The sequence below is a fragment of the Neoarius graeffei genome, chromosome 10 (genome assembly GCF_027579695.1).
Source record: "Neoarius graeffei isolate fNeoGra1 chromosome 10, fNeoGra1.pri, whole genome shotgun sequence".
In the NCBI taxonomy this organism is placed as follows: domain Eukaryota; kingdom Metazoa; phylum Chordata; class Actinopteri; order Siluriformes; family Ariidae; genus Neoarius; species Neoarius graeffei.
Window position 1 is genome coordinate 56133863 of NC_083578.1, and position 16454 is coordinate 56150316.

Sequence of the window (16454 nt, forward strand, 5' to 3'; positions counted from 1 at the left end):
AATTATTTGCTAGAAGTTTTAGAGGCAACAATTCTCAGATTAATTGCTCCGCTCATATATTACTGGGGTCCTCGCCATCCATATGGTGCTACTGTATGGTACCACATCATAAGTATTCGCAACCAACCCCATAGCAATTTATTTATCTCTGCACTTATTTGAATTAGTCGTGAGCGACAGATCTGAAGTCATTCTCACAGCGCCATTAAGTTTCGAACATAAAGAGTCGCGCGCGCGGCTGCTGTAGCGGTGTATATTAATTGGCGCGCGCTCTGTTGGCAGGCCCGTGCGCGCGGTGTTGAATGTCTTTAGAGTAGCACGCGCTGTCAGCTGGTGAGCGCGCCACGTCCTTACACACCGCGAGCTGCCGTGTCCCTCCGGACCTGACTCCACACACACACACGCGCGCGCGCGCTGCCAATACGCACTGGGTGCGCGCGCACACACACACGCGCGCGCTGCCAATACGCACTGGGCGCGCGCACACACACACAGAATTACACTACACACTAGGTGCTTGAGCACGCACTTGCAAACCAACATTTTCCCGTGCGTTCTCTCTCTTTTATTTTTATTTTATTTTACTTCCATACAATTTCCCGAAGTGTTTTCCTCCTCATACTTTCACGCTTGCAAACATATTTCACTGGAAAAGCTCACAAATTATTAACGACTACGCGCTCTCAGTACCTGGCTTTCTTTACATTCCCGCCCCTTGTTTTGCCCAATCAGATTAGCAAGTGGATAATAAAAGGCAATATCATGTGCTCCGTTGCCGTGATCAATTATTTATAACTTTTTTTTATATACCTTTATCTTCCCTTGAACGGCCGAAGCCATCTGCATTGTTCCTCTTACATGCGACGCTTGAACGACAAACACTCTCAAATTTCGGAACCCTAAAGTTTTCAGGCTTTTTTTTTTCTTCATCTGTGGCTAATTGTTAGTAAAAAAGCCTTATCATTTTCCAGGAGCTTTTACACTTTCGATTGTTTGTTTTTGCGTGATTAGAAATATTCTAATAGTTTAATATTTAAATTGCAAAGTTATTCATTTCGTTTCGTGTTCTAAAAAAAAAAATCGAGAACCTTTACCGGTTCTTCAGTAGTGTCTCTAGAGGTTGTCTGTAGTGTTTTCCTATCAGAGAGAGTTCACTTTTACTTCGCTTAACTACACAAAAACTATTCAAGGACCCTTGAAAAGGAGTGCAATGTTTGTTAAATTATGCCTTTGTGGGTTTCTATGAGATAAACAGCGACTTGACTGTGCTCGCGAATTGAGTTTCATTTTACTTTATTTGGTTTACGTTTATTGCAATTTTCATCTCAGACATCTCTGACCATTTTCCCTTTGTATGATCTGAAACACGCATGGTTTTTTTTTCAAGCTGTTAACTCAACAAGTCCTTGTTAACCAAACAGCAATAGGTCACTAATGTCGTTAGTAGTTAAAGTAATTGCCCCCCAACCCCCACTGCGCGCACCAAACTCCAATGAAAATGCCCCTGCAGCATCAACACTGTTGCTTCAATTTAACTGTGCAGTGTTTGTGGTAACAGCTGGGAGGCTGCATAAGTTGAGGTTTCACATCTCATGAAATATTGAGCATGCATGAGCGCTGAGGGCAAAATGTAAACAACACGCCCTGCCCTTCTTGCAGTTGCGTGTGTGCGTGTGTGTAGGATGAAAAAGGCGGCACATTCTAGCAGAGCCTATAAAACCATCAGCAGTTGTTCATTTCAATTGTTCAACTTCTTACTCACTGTTCACAGGATTTAAATGGTTGTTGTTGTTGTTGCTGTGTGTAAACACAGCGCGCATAAATTGTAGCCGCTTCTCAGATATCTGATCTCATAAAAGTGATGTCCATCAAATAGTGAAATTAATGACTTCGTCCTACACCACCACGTCGACCTCAGACAAAGCTGTTACTTCTCTTATCTTGTATAGTTGCTATAGAGAGGATATTACACGGTGGGGCGAATATATGAAGTTTGGTGAATATATTCACGAGTGAGCGAAGTAATATTCTTGATATTATATGGACACTTCAACAAAACATCAAAAGAAGTTTAATTTGGAACCGGTTTGCCATTTTGACAACGCGCGTCCAGTCAGAGGGAAAACACTGGGAGTGACGTCATCGATGTCGTCACAAGTGAAAATACAGGAAAGTGTGTCACTCAGGTCCGTGATGTATTTTGTATGAAAAATACGAGCTTTTCAACACGGGAAGGTAAACTTCATATCTTCAAGCCAACGTGTGAGTTTCTTTTTATTATATAGACACATTCACAAACAAAAAGTACCCACATTTATCAAAACAATTCATGGATATCCTCAATCATGAGAATATAGGAAATTATTATACATACAGGACACTTTTTCGATGGAATAAAAACATGTATTCTATTCCCTTCTAGCGGGTTTCATTCATTTGGTTTGATAGCATGCAATGTTGTTAGCATATTGCTTATCCTTCGTGTATTACGTCACACTACCCAGTGAAGAATGAGCGTTGAATATTGTTTACGATATTGCATGGTTGTCAAGACAACATGACGCCACATGCTGGAGACGTAAAACTTCTGTACCAGTGAGCGACTGTGACAATTTGTAAACAGACATGGCCGCCTGGTTTGCTTCATTAAATATGGAAGATTTTGAGAGAATTCTGAAAGACAACACGCCTTGAACACCCAAAAGGAATGTGCATGTATAATAATAATAATGGTTTTTTTTTCATGGTATATCAGATATATTCCATTCAGCTAGCATGATAATGAATGAGTCGAAGATGAGTTAGCTAGGTGAATGGAATATATCTGACATACCACCATGCCACACCAGCCAATATTATTTAAACATTTCACCCAGGTCTGAAAAATATGAGTTTTTCAACACAAGAAGATAAACTTTATATCATCAAGTCAACATGTGATTTTTTTTTTTTATTATATAGACTCATTCACAAAAAAAGTACCCAAATTTATCAAAACAATTCATCAATTTCCTCACGAGTGAGGATATTGGAAAATATGTTACTCAGTGTCCTGGATGTAGTTCGTATGAAAAGTACAAGTGGCGCATTTCCCAGTAAAACACTTGTGTCTATATAATAAATGGTGACATGTCTGGCATGTTGTAACATTTCCTACTAAATGTCATATGATGTAAAATGGGTAATCATGTTCACATGACCTGCGCAACTGGATCTTAATAAATAATAAAATTCTGCTGTACTGCATGGTAAATTATTTATCAGGTAAGGCTGTTCTGATGGTAGAGTAAGCCTTAAATATAAACTCTAACAACATGTAAACACTTTCTGCAAAGGTTAAAATATTGAACTTATTTATGTTTATGGGTTTTGTTCTAGAATAGACAAGCTGTGATAGTGCAGACAGTATGTGCTGTATTTCATACCTTTTATCATATTGTGATTTAATGATTTGTAAAGCATTTTGGTCAGCAAGGGCTGTTGTTAAAGTCCTATAAAGTTGACTCGACATATTCTAGAATATTCTAATTGTATATTAGCAGATAGCAGTAGACCTGTTATTCAAATAGAGTTATTAAGAGAATAATTTAGGATTTAAAACTTTCGCAGCTGGAAAGACGCTTTACCTCTGATTTCTGACTGTGTTTATGTAAGTTTTTTATTAATTAGTGTTTCAAATTATTTCACCATGCATTCATTTGTTGTCAGATCTTCATTATGAATGCAAAAATTGATACACGTAGAAATTTGGATATTGTGCACAGTAAAAAAAAAAAATATATATATTCTGTATTTTCCAGCGAGCAACCATGGACAGAGTACATGTTTGTTTCTGTGCTTTACCACACTGAAAAGCAAAGTCCCTGCATTTCATAGGAGATAAGGAGAGTAGGAATCTGAAAAAAGGGCTTGGACTCTCTTGGGACATCAGAACAAAAGCTAAAACTAGGCCGTACTTTCCATCTGCTGCAAGTCTGAGCAACAGGCAAAGAGAGAGAGAGAGAGAGAGAGAGAGAGAGAGAGAGAGAGAGAGAGAGAGCATGGCAGTGAGAGATAAGATGCACAGAAGGTGGAAGTCACACCACAGGAGGAGCAAGAAGTTCATCTTCACATATCCTCTGACACATCTAAACCTAGTCTTGAGCACCAGGTCCAGTGTATCATTCCCAGTCCAAACAGGTTTCATTGGGCATCTGTTGCTCTTCCAGCAACAAAAGGACCATTTGGATCTCAATTTTAAGAGGCTGCATAAAACTTTAATTTCATGTGGCATGCAAGCACACTATGTGCACCTGTGGATGAACCACAGAGGTTAAAAAAAAAACTGGAGCCTTTTTAGGAAGATCATTATCTGAGCAAGCAGAGAAAATAATAGAAAATGTCACATGAGATGATGGCATGAATAATGCATAAGCTTTTCACAGCAGTCTGTAGCCCTTGACGATGCATATCAGGGTAGAACAGTGAACAGTGTAGCATATCACTGTAGGAGTCTTCTTATATGAGATCTGGGGTGGTGTTTGCTACAATTAATACATTGTTTGTTTGTTTGTTTGTTTGTTTGTTTGTTTGTTTGTTTGTTTGTTTGTTTGTTTCCACACAATGTTCATCCAAAAATACTGTTGAGGTTTTATGATAATAGAAGTTTAGGATTGTATTAACAATAATATAACTCTTACTAGAAGTCAGAAACTACAGCAGCAGCAGTGACAAGCTGTATCAAAGTGTGAAATTATTCTGTTAATTGTATCTAAAGTCTATTAAGTTACAAGTCTTTCCTAAACAAAGTATTTTATTGTAGTGTAAATATTAGCCTGCAGCATAAGGAAAAAGGAAGCATAAACTGTTTATTAGACAGCATTGTCCACTTGTCTTTCTTCACAGTGCCAAAGGAAAACTGAAAGAACACTGCAGCGCTCTCTCATCTTTGTTCCTCCCCAGGCTGACCTTTTGTGTCTGCAAAATGTTCAAAGCAAATGTACCTAGACCAACATGAGGCTTCTTGGGTAACCATCCCATTCAGAAGCTCACAATGGTGAGGCCAATTATAATGTCGTTCAATGGCCTCTGAGTCTCAGTTACATTCATTGCAAGGATATGGATGTGTGTGTGTATATGTATAGGAAACACCTCGACTGTAGGGGTATTTACCCTTTACGGTGACTTCCTCACAGCTTGGATTACACCCAGCATGCTGTGCCACTTCTGAGGTGTGAGGGCTGAGTGTGGCCACTGATGGTGGGTCACTACTGTCAGAACTGGCTGCAGGATATTTACATCTTGGAATATGAAAGTGACTCTTTTGTTTAAAATAGAAGCTAGATATGAGAATGGGTTGGCATATTAGAGCATAAATCTGGAATCATTGGTGTTGGTAGGTATAAACTTGGAGAATAATTGATTTATACATTTAAAATGTATATCCATAATTTATATATGTCTGTAAAGCTGCTTTGAGACACTGTCCATTGTAGACCAGTGCCATATAAATAAAATTGAATTGAATTGAATTGGACTTGTGTGGTCTATATGTGGGCCCAGATAGACAGCAATATCATTATATAATTATCTTAATATATCTCTGTTAAATTAATTAATACATTATGTTAAAAGAATTTCAGAAGAACATGGATGGTATTGATGCTCCACGATTCTGAGCTCTTTCTGGTCCTGCTGCTTGGAGCCCTGAACTCATTTAACTCCATCAGGACTGGAGAGAGCTGTCAGTCCCACCCACTCACCTGTGAAGGCCCCACAGCTATTAAAGGACTCTTGCCCCCATTGTACAGTGACTGAGCAGATAATATTTCACCTGCTAGCCCCACTCTAGGGATGGATACTGTATATTGTTAGGATTTTTTCTACTCTCTCTCTCTCTCTCTCTCTCTCTCTCTCTCTCTCTCTCTCTCTCTCATTTTTTTCTGCTGTCCTTTCACGGCCACTGAAAGCCTCGCCTGGCGCAGTTCCCCTGAGACCCCCACTCTCAGGTATCCTGTGGGCGGAGTAAAGGGGAGCGGGTCAGGCTGGGAGAGACAAGGGTATCACTTTCAGGCCAATGCATGACAAACAATTCTCCCCCCAAACCTTCCACCACCCACCCCTCACTCGCACAATTAGGGGTACACGTCTGAGTCCACTTTCATTTCTCCTCTCTAGTCCCCTTGTTTAGCCTCAAACAAGTATCTCCAACAGTGCAGAGTTGCAGAAAAGCAATTTTACAAATCAAAAAATCACAAGAGGGACACCAGTTGGAAGAAGCTGCAATCTGATCTGTGATCAGTTTAGAGGTTTTCCTTGCAGCAGTAAAGGTTGAGATTTGCATATAGAAAGCTGGTCACAGATCACTCCGCAATGGTACAAAAAAGGAAGCCCCTGAGTCACTTCTGCTCTTTCATGGATAGTTTTGTACTCTTGGAACATATTATATGGCAGATTTCAATAGCACATAGCTGTTGAGTAACAAACAGAAATTAGTTGTATTGTATGTGTTATTGTAAAGGTGACTCATGATTATCAGGGAGACTAATAGACAATAGAAATAATTACAGCAAAGGAATAAATGCTGTGTGGAAAAAATTACTTTTCAGTCTTATGATGACTCAGCTATGAGAAATTGTTACCACAGTAATATTAGTCCACTGAGGAGACCCAGAAATAGAGAGGTGAGTGTCAGTGCCTGGGGGTGTTCTTAAAATAAATGCCCGTCTCTCTGAACCAGTGTACACCATAACACCAACACAAAGCAACTTCCTTTCTGCATTATCTTTGCTCATGGACACCAGGAAATCTGAGTAATTAGTGCACAGAAATCCAAGTAATTAGTTAACAAACCTGACTTTTCAGAACCAATTAACCTTATACTGAACACTTTTTCCCCACACAATCCCACAGACAACTGGACATTTAATTATGCAAAAAATTCCAGTGTGTTACTTTATAATAATTTCAGTCTTACTAGAAGACATTAGAATATGCCTTAAAATGAAAATCTAATTTAAATCTTTGTACAAACTTGGTAATGCTAAATAAAATAAGTTTAGGTACTGGACATAAATGTAACAAGTGTTGCCAGGCAAAACAAACTTCACTCGGTAGCACTTATGATGAATATGAAGGAAGATATCGTGAAAAAAAAAATAGGTACCCTATGGGTACATGTGGCTACTGCTTATAAATAAAATTGTTTTCTGATACCATGTCCATACAGTAAATATAGCATATATATTTACTCTGTGAAGCAGTAGCCACAAAAATGAACTGTAATCCAAAAATGAACAATTTAAAAATCACAAATATACCATGTGTCTGTACTTTATATTATTCTACTCTTAACTCTTACAGTTTTCGAAACTGAAACCTCCGAACCGAGACTGACATACACATGCTGTCACCATGACCCAAACTCTTATTTCCCGGAAATGGCCCAGCGCTAGAGCTCAGTGGAATGCACTTTCCCTAAACATGCATAAACATGTCTGAAAGTGATTTCTTTAGTCTAGTCCATTTATTTCAAATGGTGAACCGAATTGTATACATTCACTGGCCGTTTTAATAGGAATACGTGTACGTGCATGCGCAGTGCGCGACTGTTACTCTTACATTCTTACAGCACGATGACGTAGTGGTTAGTGCCTCAACAAAAACAATTTTGACCTTTTTGGTGACCTTGATCAGATGACCCTCAAAATGTTGGAGGTTCTATTTGAGACCAATACCCATCTATACTGAAAGCTTCATGAAGATTGATCCAGCCGTTTTCCTGTAATGTTGTTTACAAAAAAACCAAAGAAACCCAACTGAAAACCTCGCCCTGCTTACTCTGTAGCAGGCGAGATAATAAACTAAAACTCACTGGAAAGCTCTTAGTGTTTCCCACACTTATGTGCTTATCTATTTTATCTAGCAAGTTAGCTTTTCCATCCCTTGTTGTCATATCCTTAAGTCCAATGGACATCCTCCAGCTCCTTCCCAGATTAGTTCTGCTTCACTGCACCTGTCAATCAATGAATTACAAAGTTTCTCTCTCTCTCTCATTAAATTATCTAAGAGAAAATGACTATTTAAAACACAGTGCCTCATAAAACTCTCCTTACCAAAGAGGTGTTTAGGCTTCAAAATTTGAAGAAAAAATATATAGGAAAATGGTTTAATTTCCCTTTCTGAATGCAATATAAATATTCTCTAATAGTTCATATTTCTACCCTTTTGACCCAATTCAGAGACAATTCTTTAGCCATTTAGCCATTTAGCTATTCTTTAACAATTGTTCAAGACTTGAGAGCAAGATGGTCATGGCAAGACTTTTTTTTTCTGTTGACTTTTCTGTATGTTTTAGTCTGTTTTCTCGTTGCAGAATACATCCATTTTCACTGCCCAGTTTTATCATGGAAGTAATTTTTTTTTTAGCTAAATTGTAAAATAAGCTACAATTTACTTTTTTTTAACACAGAAACCATGTGAGATGTCTACTCTTTCATGCAACTGTGTTTACAACCAGTGAACTGCAGTCAGTTTTTTATTGCACTGTCTTGATACATTTGAATATGCTTGCAAAGCATTCTAACTGGAAAAAGTTTGTTGTGTTGCTCTCTGCTCCCTTTTGTCCCCTGATGCAAAGACACTCACTTGAATAATCCCTCTCTCTCACTCCTTGGCCCCCACCACAATCTAAAAGTGTGCACTTTGGGGATGAGCATGTGATGCAAACACTCCGTACTTTGCCAGAGAGACAGGGGCAAAAAAACCCAAAATGGCACGGTTAACAAAAGGGCCTGTATCCAGGCCGGGCCCGGCCATTGTCCCACACGGGGCCCGCCGTCGAACGTGAGACGATCGGGCTCCCCCCCCACTAGGCTAGAGGAACCTAATAGGAAATCAAAGTTCTCAGGGAGAATGGGCCGAGCTCAGAGTTCCTCTCCCTTGGGTCCCGCTGAAAGAGGAGTGAAGAAAGAGCTCTTGCGGGCCCGCAGAAGGTTAATGCAGTGGATAGTCTTTCTGTTGCCTACCTCTGTGAGTCCCTAAGTCTCCTTCTGTCTGTTGGGATGGACACCCTCCCACTATGGCATGAAAAATCTTATTCATGAATACTTCTGCTCCTACGCAAACAAAGGTGGTCAAGTGTTGTTATTTAAGTATTCAATGAATGCTCATTCAATTATTCTTTCTTTAGTAAACCTCAGATTACCACTCTAAAAATCTGACTGAGATAACTACATATGCATGCATGCAAGCATGTGAGTGATGTATTGTAGTAAGTGTGTGACGTGTATATTCTTCTTGGGGGTGATAAGTCAGAGGTCAAGGAGCAAGCTGAGTGGAACATGTGAAAGAAGCAGATAATGTAGTGCATGCGTCTATGTTAACCATCTTAAACACTGCTGAAGCCCTGGGACACAGTGCTAAAAGTGAATTGCCAGAGGGGAGCGTTTTTACTACGACACAAGCCAATGCAGTCTCTGGGCCCCCCGAGTCTGTTTCTGGGTTAGCTGCCGGAGAACAAGAGCTTTTTACAGTTCAGATTCTTAGAAGGTGTTGGATGACTGCAGTGTCACAACCAACAAAACCATTTGAAAACAAAGTGGACCAGTGAATACAGTGCTGCAACGCGATCCCAGGTCTTTTATGTAGCTGGAGAAAATGTCCCCTCAGAAGCAAGGGGGAGAGACACCATTTAATTCTGCAGATTTAGACCCTTTTAAGTGCATGCTTCAAAGGTGAACATGTTATCTGTGGAGGAGCTCTGTTACCTCACAGACTGAGGTGGTCCCACCCTCAAATCTGATTGAGATGTTCTGCCTTTCAGTACCTCATGAGCTGAGTTATATAGCTATGCAGCCCTCCCTGGCACACTTCAAACCTGTCTAGATCTCTATAGTAAACAGGTAATATGACTGATTTTTCTTAATATTTTTCTTTTGTAAAGTTGCGTCAAATGCAATAATTTGACACAACTTTAAAGTAATGTTTTGAAATAAATTCCATGTAAATTCTTCCATTCATTCAAAAAAGTGTAAGCAGACAAAGAAGCAAGAGCTTTATGAAAGAAAGTAGTGCATTCTACAACTACAACCATATCCCCTCTCCTCATGTTACTCTGTATTTTTCTTTCCATCCCTGTCTTCCTGTCCTGTCTACTCCCCCTCTGTCAATTGTATGTATATATGTACGGACGGGTTGATGGCCAATTTCGCTGGTACTTGTGACTAGTGACAATAAAGGATTCATTCATTCATTCATTCATTCATTCATTCATTCATATTTGATTAAAATTGAATTTCATGACTAGATATTCAACAAAAGTACATATGTGTATATTTTTATCCTTTCCTACTTATAAATGTGTGAGGTAACTTGTATAAATCACATTGCAGGTCATTAACACAACATGTGAAATGGTGCATCCAATCAGATGAGATTAAAATGAACAGTGATTTTAGATACAAAACAAGATTGTATGTTTGTTCTGGCAGCATCCAGTGGTGATTTTGTATCCTACTGGTCTGTACTGATGAGACTGACAGTGATATGACTGCTCACATCACTTTGCCTGTTGCCATCAATTCCCTGTCAGTCACCTACTTAATTACTGCCTCTGCCACTGTGTGAAAGCCTGTGGTGGGGTCTTTGACCCATGGGTCAAGTCCCCCATCACTTTCAGTGGAGCCACTATGAGTGACGCACAGCTACAGATCACCACTGACCACCTGCCAGAAAACCCTGTGTGTACACTCCTCTCTATAAATGATTGATACATGACTACATTTATGTGGGATGGTTGCTTGTAGGAAGAAGGGTACAATGTCATCAAGGTCAAGAGGTGTGTTTGTGCAAAAGTAACTACTGGTAGATTTTGAGAAGCTGGACCTCTGGGACACTAGTCTAGCATCCAAACAATGGGACTTCCTCAGTAGGGGGCCTTTGACTGCCTATGACTGAGGCATGGAGCGGAAAATAACACAGTGACATGTTTCATTAAGCTTGTTAAGGCTGCCTCATATACCCTTCTCTGTCACACAACTGCAACAAACTGACTAAATTAATCATTTAACCAGCCGTTGTGGCGTATTTATTTTTAAATAAATAAATAAATAAAGCAATATTAAAACTGTAATAAGACATAAAAATAAATATTTCAATATATTGTAAATAAAAGCAATGGATTGATTAATTTAAATGAAGAAACATGGAAGACAACCCCAAAAAGCCATTTTGCACATTCTATTTTGCAATAAAACACTTTTTTTTGTGCTGTTTTGTCTTTTTTTTAAAAACTCTCACCAGTTTCCATGACAGAGATTCTTCTAAGCTAGTTACAAATCCTACAGAAGCCAAAAGGTCCTAAAAGCTTAAATTTGAACATGTTTTCTTGGAGAATATTTGTATTGATTCTACTTACAGATCCAGCAGGCAAAACACAAAATGCATTAGTATTCGAGAAAACTGTTGCAACGCCCCTGCAAGCAAGAAATGACCAAACCACCAACTGTATACAGAAGCACTGCGACTCAATATTTTCAAACAAAGAACAAACACATTTATTATGAGCTTGTCTCATCTACACAAGGACTTCAAGAAGCAGGGGCATATTTGCAATAACGTAGTCCCCCCCCCAAAAAAAAAAAAAAAAAAAAAAATCACACTCCCTACAGTCCCTGGGAGAGCAGTAATGTCATTACCAATGACATAACCAACCTGTATCTATGTTGAAGGCGAGAAAAAGTGGCAGCTAACTAAATAAGCTATAATACGAGAATGAAAATTAAAATGTCTTCGCTTCAAGCCAAGATGAAAGATAGAGGGTAAAAGAAAGGCTGTAGAAATAGATTGAGTTAAGGTGACTAAAATCACATCACTAAAGACTTGCCCTCTCGCAGCAAATTTGATCCCAAGCAATAACTGCAACTTAAGAGATTTCTTGGTGGATATTCGGTAAAATTCAAAAGCCCACTGTGACTATGGGGACAGGGCATGATTAGATTAGTGGGTAGAGCAGGAAGCCAACCACTGGGGAGGCATACTGATCAGAGAGGGAGAGAAAAGGGATGACTAGCAATTCCATAACCCTTCCTGCAGCTGAACACATTGTCTCTCAACAGGCTCTCGAGATAAAACTTTGTTAAATCTGAGAACATTTTGGACAGCCTTAATAAGGGAGTAATCCTATAACTATATTGTGCTGATCAAAGTGTGAAACATCATCATATTTTATTTAAGTGGTAACCAGAATTGTGGTAATGTGTCTAAATATGTTTTCTTCAGTTATTTCAATGGGATCTGCCAATAGATATTTGTTTAAACTAAATTATCAGTTCTTGGGATTAAACCAATACAGGTGAGGTTCAAACACTTATGGAACTGAAATCCAGTTAAGATACCATGCCTTGTTTTAACTGTGTAGAAATGAAAAAAATTTCATTTTATATAATTTGTAAAACTTTAGAGCTTTTAAACATGGCTCTTCCTGTGACCGATTAACCCTTTAAACTCTCATGATGCATCAGTGGATCCAGACTTATATTTCTTAATCACATTCTTTTCCAGGCGGCACGGTGGTACAGTGTACTGTCGCCTCACAGCAAGATGGTTCTGGGTTCGAACCTCACGGCCAACTGGGGCTTTTCTGTGTGGTGTTTGCATGTTCTCCCTGTGCCTGTGTGGGTTTCCTTCCACAGTCCAAAGACATACAGATTAGGTCAACTGGCTACTCTAAATTGCCTATGGGTGTGAATGGTTGTTCTACTCTCTGTTAGCCCACAACACAGAGGTTGTTAGATTGGTAACCTGCCCAGGATGTACCCTGCCCCTTGCCTGACGTCATCTGGTATTGGCTCCTGCAACTCTGACAGATAAATATTGATGATGGATGGACATTCTTTTCCAGTTATTGAATAATTCATAATGGTTATCATGTAATATGCTTTTGAGATACTTTAAGAGTTTTTAGAGATACATATTAAGATCTACAGTATAGCCAAAAGTGTGTGAATGCGTGATCTTCACAGCTGTATGTGGGGTCTACCCCAAACTGTTGCCACAGTGATGGAGATACACACTTGTCTTTGTATGCAGTAGAATGATGAGTTCCCCTCACTGGTACTGAGGTCCAATTTGTTACAGCATGACCAGCAATAGTTCTCACTCAGTGCCTGACCTCACTAATGCTGTTGTACCTGAATGAGCACAAATCCCCACAGCCACATTCGAAAAGCTAGTGGAAATATTTCCTGGAAGACTGGAGGCTGTTATACCTGCAAAGAGGGGGACTAAATCTGGAATGGGATGCTCAACAAGCACATGTGGGTGTGATGGTCAGGTGTCCACAAACTTTTGGACACCATGTAGTGCATATATTGCTTTTCAGACCGAAGCATGCCTCCAACTTTTATTTGCTTTGGATTTTAATCTGACTCTTAAATATTAAATATATAGTTATAGTTACATATAGCTTTTTTAAAGAAAAGCTTATCAGAAAAATCTCAAATTTAGTATATATCCTGACATAATTAGTGAAAGACTCAAAATGGCCTCAAAGACAAGAAGGAGACCTTTGAATACTGTGAACTTGGATTACTTTAAATGTAAACCAATCAGCAGAGACTGATAGTATACAGAGGTGAGTGAGGATGAAAGGTGAAGTGCAGTGGCTCTCCAGTCTTGGGCCTCCTTGAGCTCCCTGTGAACCTTGGTGTCCTAAGTCCCCTTCTCTGATTTCTTTCTGACAAATTGTCTTATCAGACTTGCAGCCGATTGGGTGAATAAAAACATGACCCTGGCTGGGATCATCCTGACATTCACACAGGCATCTCGGGAACAACTGATGGGACAGATAACGCGGATCAGTGCAGCCAGTGGAGTGGCTAACAAGCGGCCATTAGATGTTCTTTTCATGCACACTGTGGAAGGGGACTGATGGCCAGAGAGACACTTGGAGGTGGGGGTGGGCTAGTGGAGAAGGGGGAAATGCAGCAAAGTAACTTTTCAGGTCTGCATCATTGTTTGCCGTTAAGAGCCATGGCCTTTGTCCCTGCAAGCTTGAGGAGAGGAAGGTGAGGCAGGGAAGGCTGGAGATAAGTAATTCTGATTCATGCTCCACTACTCCTGCAGGAGCCAGTGGGGATAGAGGGACAGAGGAAAACAGAGAGCAGGAGAGCAAGGCAGTCAGAGACACAGTGGCGGCTTTGTGACAGCAACGGCCCCCTGGTTGAAAGTAGAAAGAGAGCAAAAGAAAAAGGGAGCAGGAATCTATTGGTGGTGTAAGAAAAAAACTCTTAGAAAGGTGGACATGCTTGGGAAGATTCAAAGTGCACCTTGAGGATACTAAGATTGTTGGCAGAGAGACCTGAGCACTCAGAGGTGAAAAAAGATAGAGAAGGTCAAAGGAAAGAGGGTGGGCAGAATGGATGGGTGAAGGTACTAGGTCCGGCTAAATATGTAAACTTAAGTTACATGCAAACAATTTATTTTTGGATGGTGTTTCAGATGGAGATAAAAGAGAGAGTAGATTTGCACTACGTCCTGCTCTGTTCACTCAACAGATAATCACACGTCTCAACAAGGGCACTAGCATGAAGGACTGATGGACTTCAACCCAAAAAACTATTGTGTGTTTTCAAAGATATATCAATCACTTTATAAACCTGTTATTGAATGTGGACGTCTTTGGCAGTGAAAGCAACTGACTGAGAGACAAAGATCGATCACATGCACGGGGGATCTCTGGAAGCTATGAAGGGAGGCCATGCTGGGAGAGGTCATGTCAGACATCGGCCCCCACAGTGGGCTGAACCTCCTCCTCAGTGGCTGTCACCACCCCCCTGCGGTGCTCGTCCCACTCTGACCAACCCCACCAGTCCGCATCAGTGGGGTGGTGGTGAGGGGACTCATCTCTCATCACCCCCCTGTCTGTCTGACTGCAGGTCTCATCCATCCCTGATCTTGTCAGGATTGTCATGCTCTCTTATGGCTGATTCATGTTTTGAATAGTTTGAATGCACAAGAGTTATCTTGTCATATTATTATTATCCACTTGCTTTGTTAAATCCCACTCGAGTCAGTGCCATTTGACGTTCAGAAAATGTTCCTTTTGAACTGGAGGCTATACTCAAATGTAGCCGTTAAATAATGGCTCCTTATAAATTATACCTATTGCTGTCATTATACTAATTTGAGTGTCACATGATTGAGTAGTTCATCAAAGTGAATGCATTCTCTGCTGTTTAATGTGCTGTGAAAAGTAATTACTAGCGTTTACATTTCGCCTTGTCTTTATATTTAACAAAATTATTCCTATTACACTTTTGAAAGTAAAACACTAAGAGATAATGCGAAAAATATAAATTCAGTGAGCTAATTCACATGCTCAGTATCATTTATAAACTCCCAAAACTTTCATGGGTACTATAACCCTTATCAGGATAACTAATAAAATGATAATAACAGCAATTACTCATGTATTGACATCTTAGTTTTGATTCAAATCTTCCCATCTTTCATTCCTTGGGAATTCCCACAGTATATAAGCATTGGTATGACACAAAGAGGAGACCTAGTGAGGAGGTGCACATTCTCTTCCCACACTGCCTTTTACCCCTGGAGATTGTCAGATCCCCCACATCAACCATAGCAGCCCCCTCCCTCCTCCTGCTCTCCTTCATTTCTGGTTCATTGTGGTCTGATTTAATTAAAGTCCCCAGCAGCACCATCCTGGGCCTCCACCCCACCAGGGTATGACCCCTCACTGGACTGTAGGGAGTACCTTACTGTGCGCATACACATACAACATTCTCACACTTGGAGTGGACTATCATGTTCTCACTGTCCTGACTCGGCAACATGGTGTCTATTTGCATACAATGTTCTCACCTCTACCATTACATATTCTGTACTTATATAAGTAATAAAACGTTATATCATTTTTCACATGGACCAATATAGTATAAGTTTTTTAAAAAATCTTATACTTACAAAAAAATCATCATACATGGTGAGTTAGGACTCTTAACAGTGTCTTTCATACACTCCTTCAGAGTGATTATAGTCTTATTTCAAGTAATCAGTACCACTTATATTGAACCATAACAACTTTTTTATTAATCACTACTACTTGTGTTTAATTGCTTAATTACACCAGCACATCAACATCATTCACTCACATCATCATTAGTATCTATTTGTATTATCCATCATTATTTTTAACCCTGCTCTGACAGCTGTTAGATAATGTTTGATGGATGTGTAGTGAGACAATAGCAATTAATTTTTTGATGATCTTGCTGCTGGATGGGGGTTACATTGTGTTTTACAGAATGGGGGGGGGGGGGGGGGGGGGTAACATCCCAGACATGTTGCCACGGTGATAAGGTAGTGCTCGCCGCCGTCGGGTCTCGGACATGGAGCCATGGAGACTGGATAGTGACACAATTGGAGACTGCAGACTGGATAGTGACACACTTAGG